The following is a 15103-nucleotide window of genomic DNA, read 5'->3' as shown; positions in this document are numbered from 1 at the left end:
TCCACTGGACACGCTCCAGTGCCAGTATGTCCTTCCTGAGGTGTGGGGACCAAAACTGGACACAGTACTCCAAATGGGGCCTAACCAGAGCTTTATAAAGTCTCAGTAGCACAACGGTGCTTTTATATTCCAACCCTCTTGAGATAATTGACAACATTGCATTCGCTTTCTTAATCACGGACTCAACCTGCATGTTTACCTTTAGAGAATCCTCGACTAGCACTCCCAGATCTCTTTGTACTTTGGCTTTACGAATTTTCTCACCGTTTAGAAAGTAGTCCATGCTTCTATTCTTTTTTCCAAAGTGCAAAACCTTGCATTTGCTCACATTGAATTCCATCAGCCATTTCCTGGACCACTCTTCCAAACTGTCTAGATCCTTCTGCAGCCTCCCCACTTCCTCAGTACTACCTGCCTGTCCACCTAACTTTGTATCATCGGCAAACTTCGCTAGAATGCCCCCAGTCCCTTCATCCAGATCATTAATATATAATGTGAATAGCTGCGGCCCCAACACTGAACCCTGCGGGACACCGCTTGTCACCGGCTGCCATTCCGAGAAAGAACCTTTTATCCCAACTCTCTGCCTTCTGTCAGACAGCCAATCCTCAATCCATACCAGTAGCTCACCGCGAGCACCATGGGCCCTCACCTTGCTCAGCAGCCTCCCGTGTGGCACCTTATCAAAGGCCTTTTGGAAGGCTACTTGCGGAGCGTTTCAGAGAACACCTCTGGGACACCCGGACCAACCAACCCAACCACCCTGTGGCTCAACATTTCAATTCCCCCTCCCACTCCACCAAGGATATGCAGGTCTTTGGACTCCTCCATCGTCAGACCACAACAAAACGACGGTTGGAGGAAGAACGCCTCATCTTCCGCCTAGGAACCCTCCAACCACAAGGGATGAACTCGGATTTCACCAGTTTCCTCATTTCCCCTCCCCAGGTTTGTCAGGCATGACCTCCCCTTCCTAAATCCATGTTGACTTGTTCTAATCCGACCCTGCTCTTCCAAGAATTTAGAAACCTCATCCTTAATGATGGATTCTAGAATATTACCAAGAACCGAGGTTAGGCTAATTGGCCTATAATTTTCCATCTTTTGTCTTGATCCTTGTTGTACGTCTCTATGACTCTATGAGTCTATGGTGTGGTTCGGGAGCGTATAAACTGAAATGTGTGGCAGCTGTGACCCTGCTCCAGGGATCAGAGGATGGAGAAGTGAGACCTAATGGTAAAGAGGAGAATAACAGAAGTGATCGGCAGAGGGATCAAACAAGGACACAATCGAAAAGGAATGGGACAAGTAGGTTTTTTAAAATTCATTCACAGGATGATGGCATTGCTGGCTAGGCCAGTATTTACTGCCCATCCCAGAGGGGAGTTAAAAGTTAACCATATTGCTGTGGGTCTGGCCTACATGTGACGACATGTAGGCCAGACCAGGTAAGGAAGGCAGTTTCCTACCCTAAAGGACACTAGTGAGTCAGATGGGCTTTCCCCCCAACAATTGACAGTGGATTTGCGGTCATCATTAAACTCTTAATTCTAGATTTTTATTGAATTCAAATTCCACTATCTGCCATGGCAGATTTCAAACCTGAGTACCCAAGATATTACGTAGGTCTCTGGATTAGCAGTCCAGTGATAATACCGCTAGGCCATTCCCTACCCCAAAAATAATGCTAAGACGACAACCTTAGTGAGCAGAGCATTTGCGATAAAGTGGATGAATTAATCACGCAAATAGGAGGTTTAATATCAAAAAAGAGAAAATCTCAGCAAGTCTGGCAGCATCTGTAAGGAGAGAAAAGAGCTGACGCTTCGAGTCTAACTGACCCTTTGTCAAAACTCAAGAGGTTTAATATAGTTAGGATTTTGGATGTCCTGGGATAGGAACCAAATATCCAGGAGTATTCACCCTAAGGAAAGGCAAACAGAAAGGACCAAGCGATGGAGATGCATTGCTGGCCTAAGAGGAAGTTAGTGTGGTAGTGAGGAAGGATATTAGTTCTGATGATGTGAAATCTGAATGGTAGAACCGAGAAACACTGAGGGTCAAAAAGCATTAGTGGGGGTCATATATAGATCGTCAAACTGTAAGGGTGGTGTTGAGGATGGTATTAAACGGGAAAGTAGTGATCAGGTAATAAAGGAACATCTGTAACTGCGGGTGACTTTAATCTGAAAATCAAATTAGTCATCGTCTTGTAGAAGAGTGTGTGTGTGGGATGCTATTCCAAACATTGTGGAGTCGAGAGTGTGGTGCTTTAAAAGCACAGCAGGTCAGGCAGCTTCTGAGGAGCAGGAGAATCGATGTTTCGGGAATCGTCGATTCTCCTCCTCCTCAGAAGCTGCCTGACCTGCTGTGCTTTTCCAGCATCATGCTCTCGACTCTAATCTGCAGTCCTCACTTTCGCTCTCACATTGTGGACCCAACTGGAGACTAGGTCATCTTAGGCTGGGTATTATATAATTAGAAATGAATAATTGGCAAACAAACTGTGCAAGGCCCCTTAGGGATGAGTGATCATAATATAATAGCATTTCTCATCAGGAGGAGAGTGACGTAGTTGGTTCTGAGATTAGGATCCTGAATTGAAGTAGAGGTATTAAGATGAGAGATTGTGGGTTATGAGAAGTTGGGAAACATTGCTTTGAGGGATGAGAGTAGAAAGGCAGTGGCAAACATTCAAAGAGCACTTGGATGAACTCAAACAACTGGCCGTTCCTGTCTGGAACCAAAGTAAAATGGGCAAATTATGGTTTTCAAGAGAAGTTAGAGACAGTATTATATCCAAGGAAGAAGCATAAAAATTGGCCAGAACATAGCAACAGAACTGAGGATTGGGGGCAGTTTAGAATTCAGGAAAGGAAGTCAAAGGGATTTATTAAGAAATGGAAATTAAAATATACCACTAAGATTGCGGGGAACATAAACACACTGACTGTAAAAGTTCTAAAAGATATGAAGAGAGAAAGATTGCTGAAGACAAATGCCGGTCCCTTAATGCAGGAGAATTTATAATGGGAACAAAGAAATGGCTGACCTACAGAATACTGTACATATTTTGATTCACAGAGGAAGACACAAATAGCATGCCAGAAATATTAGGGAACACAGAGTTCAGTAACAGGAAGGAACTGAAAGAAATCAGTATTAGCAAGGAAATGATGTTGGGGAAATTGATTCGAGTGAAGGCTGATAAATCCCACTGGCCTAATAATCGACATCCCAGGTTACTTAAGGAAGTGTCCCTGGCATTAGTTGATGCATTGATGGTCATTTTCCAAGATTATTTAGACTCTGAAACAGTTGCTATGAATTGGAGAGTAGCTAATGTAACCCCTCTCTTTCAAAAGGGTGACAGAGAGAAAACCGAGAATTATCGACCTGTCGATGGTGGAGAAGATGCTGAAGGAGAAAGTGAGGTCTGCAGATGCTGGAGATCAGAGCTGAAAATGTGTTGCTGGAAAAGCGCAGCAGGTCAGGCAGCATCCAGGGAACATGAGAATCGACGTTTCGGGCATAAGCCCTGAAGATTCTCCTGTTCAGAGAAGATGCTGAAGTCCATTATAAAATAATTAATACCTGAGCACTTGGAAAACAGCAACAGGATCAGAGTTCAGCATGGATTCACACAAAGGAAATCATGCTTAATGAATCTATTGGGAGTTTTTGACAATGTCACTTGTTGAGTTGATGAAGGGGAGCCAGTGGATATAGTTTACTTGAACTTTCTCAACAAAGTTCCCCAATAAGAGATTAACATGCAAAATTAAAGCACATGGGATTGGGGCTAGTGTATTGAGATGGTTGGCAGAAGGGAAACAAAGGGATAAACAGACAGGAGTGGCACAGTAGCTCAGTGGTTAGCACTGCTGCCTCAAGGGTCTCCGGTTCAATTCCACCCTTGGGCGACTGTCTGTGTGGATTTCCGTTGGGTGGTCCGGTTTCCCCCCCAGAGTCCAAAGATGTACAGGTGAGTTAGAGGAGGGAACTAAATGTATTATATCTCCAGGTTTACAGAAGACACAAAACTGGGTGGGAGGGTGAGCAATTAGGAGAATGCAGAAGTGCTTCAGTGTGATTTGGACACATTGTGTGAGTGGGAAAATTCATGAAGGATAACATGGATAAATATGAAGATATTCACTTCGGTATGAAAAACAAGAAAGAAGATTATCATTCGAATGGCAATAGATTGGGAAAGGGGAGGTGCAATGTGACCTTGTACACCTTACATTCACTGAGAGTAAACATGCGGGTGAAGGAGGCAAATGGTTTGTTGCCTTCATAGTGAGAGGAGTCGAGTCCAGGAGTCAGCATGTCTTACTGCAATTGTACAGAATCTTGGTGAGGTCACACCTGGAGTATTGTGTGCAATTTTGGTTTCCTTATCTGAGGAAGGATGTTTTGTCACAGAGGGAGTGCAGCAAAGGTTTACCAGACTGATCCCTGGGATGACAGGACTGAGATTTGAGGAGTGAGTGAGTTGGTTCAGATTGTATTGTCTGGAGTTGAGAAGAACAAAGTGGGGGAGGGATCTCACAAACGCCTATTGAATTCCAAAACGACTCAACAGGTGAGGTGCAGGACGGTTGCTCCGAACATCATGGGAGTCATGAACCAGGGATCACAGTCTAGAGTAATGAAAAGGGGTAAACCTTTTCCTCACTGGAAGAGTCGCGAGTCTGTGCAATTCACAGAATCTGGCTGATGCCATTAGATTGGATGACTTCAAGAAGGAGTTTGGATATCGCACTTGGGACCAAAGGATTCAAAAGATACGGGGCAAAAATGATTGAGTTGGACAATTAACTGGAACTATGTTAAATGGCAGAGCAGGCTTGAAGGGCCGAATGGCCTACTCCTGTTCCTACTTTCTATGTTTCTCAGGTGACCATGTAACCAATGGTGACTATGGTAAGTGCAGATGTTGTTGACTCTCCAGCCATCCCTGAATGTGCTGGGCCTGAGTCTCCATGGTAACCCTGCAGCCTGACCATGAGGTGCAAGCTTAGCTGCATTATTGCAATCACAAGGGGACATGGTTTAAATTGAGGGGTGATAGATGTAGGACAAATATCAGACGTAGGTTCTTTAATTGGAGAGCAGTAGGGACGTGGAACGCCCTGCCTACAACAGTAGTAGACTTACCAACTTTAAGGGCATTTAAATGGTCATTGGATAGGCATATGGACGAGAATGGAATAGCGTAGGTTAGATGGACTTCAGATTGGTCTCACAGGTTGGTGCAACATTGAGGGCCGAGGGGCCTGTACTGCGCTGGAATGTTCTAATCTCTGGGCAAAAACAAACCATGCACCAAGAGACGGACTGCATCCAGATTCAGTTTCTTCACTCTGAGCACCGGTGCCTGCTATGTGCCTACCTGCAACATCTGCTCCTCTCTGAATATTGGGGCAAGATCCCTCATCTCAGATACCACAGGTTCACTTCCTGGCCTAGTCTCTCCGCCAGCCACCAAAATGCACTGTAGCTTTACTCCCTCACCCATCTGCAGAACCTGTCAGGGTGTGGAACACACCAGTGTGTGATCCCACACTCCGAGCACTAAAAGACCTCATTGATGTGCTCTTGGGGTTCTCCAGAGGAAGGTTTTCCAAAGGAAACACCACGCCCCCCAAGCTATCCTCTGGGGAAGTCATAGATGTCTCTGCAGTGGAAGATGAAGTGGTCCTTGGGAATCTGAAGGTATTGCAGCCACTGGTTGCAGTAGTTTTGGACACCTGGTTATATCACCGTGCCAACAGGATGATATATATTACTTACTCAGGTGGTGGGACATGGGTTTCTCCACTTCCTGCAGAAAGGGACTCTTCTGTTTTGTCCTGCCAGAGAAAGAATCCTTTCCCCAGAGGGGCTGAGGACTCCCCTCCACCTGTCCAATGTCACTTGGCCCTGCTATGAGATCCCACCCAGTTTTGGGATCTGCCCTATGGGATCCCGCCCTGCTATGGGACCCCGCCCTGCTATGGGATCCCACCCTGCTATAGGATGTGCCCTGGTTTGGGATATGTCCTGCTATGGGAAATCTTCCCCTGTAGGAAAGGGGGCAACTGAGTAAGACGCAAGTTGGTAGCATGGCTGTGAGAGCTAATGCCCACGATTGGGTGTTCCAAAGGAGTGATGTGCCATTGCAAAGGACGTGCAGGGTTAATAGTGGGGTCTATTGAGGGAGATTGAAGGAAGGTGTTGCATGCAATAGAGGGCAGGGAGTATCAGGGCATATTGTTGTATGCAAATCGCCACTAGTTACCTTTAATATGGAGTTATTAAAAAATCTCAATCAAGCACTGAAACAATGATTTAAACTTTATTGAGTTTTATTTTGGTTGCTACACACAATAAACATGTTAAGCCTCACAGTCCAATTCCACTTTTACCCTGGTAATAGTGGACCTTGGCAATCTCTCCACCAAATGGGTCTGCCTGTGGAAGGGTCCAGGGTTTGATCCTAGTGTTGTTTTTCAAAGGAGGATGTTCTAGTGTTTGATTCTTACACACATTTTTGTCCTTCAGATCATTATTGATGATCCTTTCATCCAAACTTTTGCAAGCCTGCATCTTGCCTTCTTAGCAGAAGTAGCTCTTTTGTTCCTTGTTCCATTTGGCTGTAATTATCTGTTCGGGTTGGCAAGGTCTCCTGTGCCAGGCCTGCAGGGAAAGGGCTCCTCTCCTCTTGCCCACCCATTTCCCAAGGAGCTCCAGGTCCATAGTCAAGGACTCTCAAATCCCTCCATTCCATTGCTTTCGGCAGTCTCCTTTCATTTATAATATTCAGTCCCTCTATTCTTCCTACCAAAGTGCATTATCTCAAATTTTCCCACATTATATTTCATCTGCCATGTTTTTTGGCCCACTCACTGAACCTGTCTATATCCCTTTCTGACGAAGAGTCATCTAGACTCAAAACGTTCACTTTTTCTTTCTCTCCCTCTCTCTCTCTCTTCCTTCTCCCCCTCTTCCTCCCCCCAACGAATGCAGCCTGAACCGCTATGATCTCCAGCCTAAAAGGTTGGTGCCAGATTTCCTCTTCTCCACCCTTTGTCCTCTTCCTTACCAGGCAGGGGCAGCCGTCAGATGGTAGCACTGCTGCTACTGGAAATCGGACTGGAATATCATCGTGACAATTCAGACGCCAATTAATACAGTGGGGTTGGTAATATACGGTGGGAAAACTTACTTGGCTTTGCAAGGGGAACCATTCACTGAATGTGATGTGACTCACACTTTGCCAAAAAAAAAAAATGGCATTTGTGAACAGCAGGATCCCAAATCTGTAGTAGTAATCAGAAAACTTCTTTTATAGAGTCATAGATTCATACAAAATGTAAACAGAGCCTTTGTCCAACTTGTCCATGCCAAATTTCCCAATCGAAACTAGTCCTCTTTGCCTGCAGTTGGCCCATAACCCTCCAAATCTTTCCTATTCCTGACCCTATCCCAAATGTCTTTTAAATATTGTAACTGGACACATATCCACCACTTCCTCTAGAAGTTCACCCCACACATGAACCACCCTCTGTGCGAAAATGCCCCTCACGTCCCTTTAAAATTTTTCTCCTCTGACCTTAAAAATGTGCCCTCTAGTGCCCAACTCCAGGGAAGAGCGTTGCTATTCACCTTATCTATGCTGCTGCTGATTTTGTGTGTGTAGGGTAAGCTGCTTGGTTGTGCTGAGTTTCTAACCTGATTGTTTGAACTAAAGGTGCTTTGGTGCCATTCGAAAGAGAAGCTGGAAAAGTCCCCCAGCATCCTATTCTTCTCCCCCAGAACCAGTCTGCAGCTAATTTCTCAGCATCTACATGGATGTGGCAAAGTGCTTCAGGGCCAATGAAATATTTCTGAGGTTTAGTCACGACTGCAGAAATCAGCAATCTGTGCGCGCCGCAAACTCCTCCAAACAGAGATTCATGATCAGGTGATTTGTCAGTGGTAGAGATGGAACTGGGACATCAGGACCAAAGTTGTTCCTCAAACAAAAATAAACAACCATGGATGCTGGAAATCTGAAACAAAAACAGAGATAGCCATAGAGACTCAAAGTCTGGCAGCACCTATACAGAGCCTCTTCTAGGGTCACTATGTTAAAATATTTACTCTGCTTTCCCTCTGCACAGACGCTGCCAGATTTGCTGAGTTTCTCCAGCTACTTTTGTTTTTTTGTGTGTCCTTTCCTAGTGCCTTGTGACCTTTTTGTAATCAGCTGGGCGAACAGACAGGATCTCAGTTTCATATCTGAAACATAATTCCTCTGGAGATGAGGAGAAACTTCTTCACCCAGAGTGGTGGCTGTGTGGAATGCTCTGCCCCAGAGGGCAGTGGAGGCCCAGTCTCTGGATTCATTTAAGAGAGTTGGATAGAGCTCTCAAGGATTGTGGAATCAAGGGTTATGGAGATAATCAGTGTCCTGTTCCTGCCTTAAGGATGATCAGCCATGATCATATTGAATGGTGGTGCAGGCTCGAAGAGCAGAATGGCCTACTCCTGCACCTATTGTTTATTGGCAGTACAGCATTCGCTGTTGACCTGGATTTTTGACTAACTCAAGTTAGTCTCGGAGTGGAATTCAAATCCATAACATTTCTGACTGACAGGAAAGTACTACTCAGTGACAAATGGAAGAGAGTGGCTTTATATTTTTGAGCTAATCCCACGGGATGGAATGGGTCGATGGGTGTAAAAATCACATTTACTGTGCTTCACATTTCCATTTCCTGAAATGGAGAAAGCCAATCAGATCCTGCATCCCTCTACATCAAACCTAGAAGAAGGAAATCCACACAAAATGAGGAGGTGCCCATCCTAAAGTTCTACTACCAATAAATGATCCATTTTGTTGTATTTCGGAGACAAGATATTCATTTCCATGTGCGTTTACTTCCTGCTGATCTCACCCCTTTCCCTTGGGTCTTGTTCCAACCTTGAGACAATGGCAAAAGCATTTACACACAAACCTCTTCCCAAACCAGAAACAGCTATTGATGTAAGACTTCCAACAAATAATAGAATTTCCTCTTCAACCTGATAAGAGAATCCTGTTTTGCTGCAGTGCACCCTTGTAGGTAAAAACTTCTGGGCCATGCTTTTGAACCCATGTTTAAAACAAGAAATGGCCCAGCAACAGGGTCCCAGGAAGGGAACACTTGATACCTTTTCTTATAACCGGAGGCTGAGGCTAATCCTATCAGCATTACTGATATGACTGAAAACAACAAATGCTAGAGATCACAACAGGTCAGACAACATCCATGGAGAGGGAGCAAGCTAACATTTTGAGACTAAATAACTCTTAATCACCTTATCTCAGAGATTCCTGGGGCCTTGCATTTCTGAGAAATGTGGACTTTTTCCATTTCATACACTCACTGGTGATGAGGATGACACAAAGACTGCAGAGGGATGTAGGAGCAAATTACCACAGATGCTGGATGCTGCACTGAAAACAAAAAGTGGAGATCACACGGGTTCAGGCTGCATTCCGGGGGATGGGGATGGGGGGGGGGGGGGGGGGGGGGGAGCAGAGAGCGAGAAAGCGAATGGTTCAAGTCTAGATGACTCTTTGTCAGAGGGATGTAGACAGGTTCAGTGAGTGGGCCAAAAAACATGGCAGATGAAATATAATGTGTGAAAATGTGAGATAATGCATTTTGGCAGGAAGAATAGAGAGACTGAATATTACAAATGAAGGGAGACTGCAGAAAACGATGGAATGGAGAGATGAGTGTCGTTGACTATGGACCATAAAAAGCCAGCATCCAAGTTCAGCAGGTGATTTTTTCTTTTATTCACTCGTGGGATGTGGGATTGCTGTCTGGCATTTATTGCCCATTCCGAACTTCACTCGAACTGAGTGGTTGGTTAGGCCATTTCAGAGCACAGTTGAATATTCAATCACATTGCTGTAGACCAGATTTCCTTCTCTGAAGGACATTAGTGAGCCAGATGGGATTTTTCTGACAATAGGAAATGGTTGCATTGATTCTTAATTCCAGAATTTGTATTTTGCGATTGAAATCAAATTCCAAAGGGGGATTCAAACCCAGGTCCTCAGAACATTAGCAAGAATACTGTTAAGCCATTGCCTTCCTGGTGAATAGCAAAGACAAGTGGAGTGTTGACCTTATTTTCAAAGGGAATGGTGTATCAGTTGGAAGGTTTTGCTAAAACTATTAAAAAATTACTCGACCGGCCACAGCATGAATACGGTCAGCAGTTTTGGGTCCCTTATCTAAAGAAAGTTAAACATTCTGCCTAGATAGCAGTAGATTGACAAGCTAAGGCAAGAGAATGATTCTTGCTCAGTTTCTATAAAATAGAATCCAGAATTCAGTGATCTTGGGGATATAAGAAAATGGACTGGCTGTAACGAAGCTAGAAAATAGAAATGTTTCAATTGGAATTCAAGTTTTTTTTAAAAAGTTGGGTAAGGAGGAAGTGACGTGTACAATTGAAATGATGCAAAAAGGCATTTGTTGCTAAAGTAGTACCACTAGTGTAGCCAGGACTTATACACTTAATGGTAAGGTCCTGGGGAGTGTTGCTGAACAAAAAGACCTTGGAGTGCAGGTTCACAGCTCCTTGAAAGTAGAGTCATGTGTAGATAGGATAATGAAAAACAGGTTTGGTATACTTTCCTTTATTGGTCAGAACATTGAGTATAGGGGTTGAGAGGTCATGTTGTGGCTATAAGATGTTGGTTAGGCCACTTTTAGAATATTATGTGCAATTCTGGTCTCCCTCCTATCGGTGAAACTTGAAAGGGTTCAGAAAACATTTACAAAGGATGTTTCCAGTGTTGGAGGGTTTGAGCTATAGGGAGAGGCTGAATAGGCTGGGACTGTTTTCCCTGGCGTGTTGGAGGCTGAGGTTTATAAAATCATGAGGGGCATAGATAGGGTAAATAACCAACGTGTTTTCCTTGGGTGGGGGAGTCCAGAACCAGAGGTTTAGGATGAGGGGGGAAAAAATTTAAAAGAGACCTCAGGGGTAACGTTTTCATACAGAGGGTGGTGCATGTATGGAATAAGCTGCCGGAGGATGTGGTGGAGGCTGGTACGATTGCAACATTTAAGACATCTGGATAGGTATATGAATATGAAGGGTTTAGAGGGGTATGGGCCAAGTGCTGGCAAATGGGACTGGACTAGGTTGGGATATCTGGTCAGCATGGAGTTGGACCAAAGCGTCTGTTTCCATGCTGTACATCTCTATGACTATGACCAGATTATAATTCAACAGGTTTATTTGGAAGTACTTGCTTTCAGAGTGCTGCTCCTTCATCAGGTAACTATGGGGCAAGATCATAAGACACAGAATTTATAGCAAAAGATTATAGAGTCATGCAACTATAATGATATATTGAACAAACCCAGATTGCTGTGAAGTCTTTCACCGTTTAGAATGAATTGCAGGTTTCGGTTCATTAATATGTAAATCCCAGAACTTCTTTTAAGTCACATTCTCGATATAACTTAAGGTGACATCTCAGCTAGGACACACTACACCAGCATTCTCCATGATGATGGCATTGCTGCAACAGTCTTGGTATTCAATTCCAACAACTACCAATCTCCTAGCACCATCTTACAACACATCTGCTTCATCCTTGACTACAATGTTTTCACCTTTGACAACCAGTTCTTCAAACACACAAAACAGCCATGGTGATCAGATTTACACCCAAATATGCCAACATTTTTATGCACAAGTTGGAAAAAGGCTCCTTTGCTGCACAGGACCTCCAACCAACACTGTATATCAGATACATTGACAACATTTTCTTCCCCTGGCGAGGAATCACAAACAACTGCCAGTGATATCAACAGGTTTCTTCCTACCAGACTTACCATGGGCTACTGTTTAGTATCTAGCTCATTCTTGGACACACTGATCTCCATCAAAAGATGGGCACCTCAGTCCAACCCACAGATAACCTCACGATGCTACACTTCTCTAGCTTCTACCCAAAACATATTGAAATAGCCATCCTCTACAAACAAGCCCTATGCATCCACAGGATCTGTTCAGATGAGGAGGAATGTTGCAGACACCTGAAGGATGCACTCGTAAGAACAGAATACGATGCTCAACTTATTGATCGCCAGTTCTGACGTGCCACAGTGAGAAACCGTAATGACCTCCTCAGGAGACAGACCCAGGATGCAACCAATAGGGTACCCTTTGTTGTCCAGTACTTCGAGAGTGGAGAAACTACGCCATGTTCTTCATAACACATCAATGAGGATGTACACCTCGCCAAGCCCTTCCCTATGCCCCCACCTCTCACCTTTAAACAACTGCCAAATCTTAGATCATTGTTCGCAGCAAACTGCCCAGCCTTCAGGGCAACATCAGCCACAAAACCGTACAACCCGGTCATCCAACCACTACAAGACATGTCAGAGTATCGACATGAATACCACCATTACGCTTGGGGACAACACCCACTATGTACATGGCAGACAACATTGACCAAGTTACTTGAGTATCTATCACATATGCTGCAGGCAAGGATGCCCTGAGGCATGGTACATCGTCATAGCATCTGCTTGGTCTTGCCAATGGATGACTGGACACAGTGCAACAATCACCAGACAGAGATATTCCCTCCCAGTTGGGGAACACTTCAGTGGCCAGGGACATTCGACCTCAGACATTGACCTCAGACCTTCGGGTGACCATCCTCCAAGGCAGACTTCGGGATATGCAACAACGAAAAGTGGCCAAGTTTGGTACCAATGAGGATGGCCTCAACTAGGACCTTGGGTTCATGTCACACTACAGGTGACCCCATTGCACTACACACACGCACATATCACACTCATGCATACACTCTACCAAGCATGTAGATATGCAAGTACACACTCACGTGCACTCACACACACAAGCACACACACAGGGTGAATTTGCATTTGCAGAATTGTATTTGCGGATACATTCTATTTTTGCTTAAAAAGCACACAGTCAATCCATGTAAAGTTATATAAATTCCTACTTTGGAAATAGGTCCAGTCTGTCTCACGATTGAGATACAGACAGACTCTAACCTCACATTGTCTGAGCTGAGATGTCAAGGTTTTATAAAAAAAAGTAAGTTATCTCGAGAATATGACTTAATAGTAGTTCTGGGATTTACATATTAATGAACCGAAACCTGCAATCTATTCTAAGAGATGAAAGACTTAACAGCAATCTAGGTTTGTTCATTATTTTAATTGCGTGACACTGATATTTTGCTATAAATTCTGTGTCTTAAGATCCTACCCCACTAGTTACCTGATGAAGGATCAGTGCTCTGAAAGCTAGTACTTCCAAATAAACCTGTTGCACTATAACCTGGTGTTGTGATTTTTAACGATGCCCACTCCAGTCCAACACCGGCAACTCATACTATATCTAAAGAAAGATATACAGGCATTGGAGACAGTCCAGAGAAAATTCACAAGGTTGAAACCAGGTATGGAGGGACTATGGTCGAGTTGATTGGGCTTATAGTCATTGGAATATAAAATAATGAGAGGCGACTTTACTGTAACAAAATTCTCAGAAGAGTTGTTGGGAAAGATGTGCAAAGGTGATTTCCCCTCATGGGAGAGTCTAGGACCAGAGGGTATCATCTCAAAATAGGGGTTCACACATTTAAGACAGAGAGAATTTCTTCACTTAGACAGTAGTGAACCTGTGGAATTCTTTACCACAGTTATGTGGAAGAAGCAGGAATTGAAGATCATCAGGTCAGCCATAATGGCATTGAATGGTGAATTAGACTCAATAGGTTGAATGGCTACTTCTGCTCCTACATGTTGTGGTCTCATGGCCCTTTGATAATTCATGTCTGAAAGCTGTGGACCTGTCTAACATGTTCCCACACTCAAACTGGTAGCAGCAGTTTCAGATGAATGATAATGAAACCTCAGATTCCAAGACAAGAACTCTTCTATAAACAGCCCATTTCCTTGTTTTTGGTAGATGGGGTCCCGATTTAATTGTGTATACTCTGCTATTGTTATAGCAGTGACGAGTAAGAAATCGCCACTCGTTATCTGAATTCTTTTCTACAATAACAAGTGTTCCTTCTTTTGTTAGTTTGAATGACACATCAAAAACCAGTGTGTCAATCTCATATTTTGAGACTGGTTTTACAGTAAATCAGCACCAAAAAAGAAACTTAAGTAAATGTTTATGATGACGACTGATTTGAGATCTGAACTGGGCTGTTGTCCTTACCTATTTTGGTTAGTCAGGAAGCCGGAAATTGGAAGTCAGTGTAAGTTCACTAAAGGATAATCTCCTGTATGTCAGGAACTGGAATCAAGTGCTTTCCCTGGTATTCTGTGAAATTTACAGGAACTTTAGGGGCAGTGTCCATTGTGGAGGTTAAACAAGAAAATGGAATAATACTGTTCACTTAACTTAGTCCACACTGTAACAGATCAAACCATACAGAACAGGAGTCAAAGAATAGCTGGTATACAATGAACAGTTTTGGACCCCTTAAATGAGGAAAGAAAAGCTGGCATTGGAGGTAATCCAGAGAAGGTTCACAAGGCTTATACCACTCATGAAGTTAAAGAAGCAAAATACTGAATACTGGAATATTGGAAAACTGAAACAAAGAATGAAATTGCTGGAGAAACTCAGGAGGTCTGCCAGCATCTTTGGAAAGAGAAAGAGAAAGAGTTAATATTTCAAGTCCAGTATCATACCAGATCAGAAACATTAAGTACTTCTCTCTCTCTACAGATGCTGTCAGGCCAAATGAATTTCTCCAGTTTTCTGTGGTTGACTAAGTATAGAGGGACTGTCTTAAGAATTCTGTTTTGCTACCCATGGCTGAGTTGGTAATCCTCAGCTTCACTTTCCTGCCTTTTCCCCACAACCCTCGATTTGCCCACTGACTAAGGTTCTATCTCAGCAGCCTTGAATATACTTAATAACCCAGCCTCTACTCTCCTCTATAATAAAGAATTCCACAGGTATATTACCTTCTGAGAGAAAAATTCCTCCTAATTTCTGTCTTAAGTGTGCAACCCTTTATTCTGATATAATGTTTCTGAACCTAGACTCCCCA

The sequence above is a fragment of the Chiloscyllium plagiosum genome, unplaced genomic scaffold (genome assembly GCF_037043375.1).
Source record: "Chiloscyllium plagiosum isolate Xiang-an unplaced genomic scaffold, Cpla_swu_hap1 HiC_scaffold_3, whole genome shotgun sequence".
Taxonomy (NCBI): Eukaryota; Metazoa; Chordata; class Chondrichthyes; order Orectolobiformes; family Hemiscylliidae; genus Chiloscyllium; species Chiloscyllium plagiosum.
The sequence above is the reverse complement of the archived record's forward strand: the minus strand, read 5'-3'. Positions refer to the sequence as shown.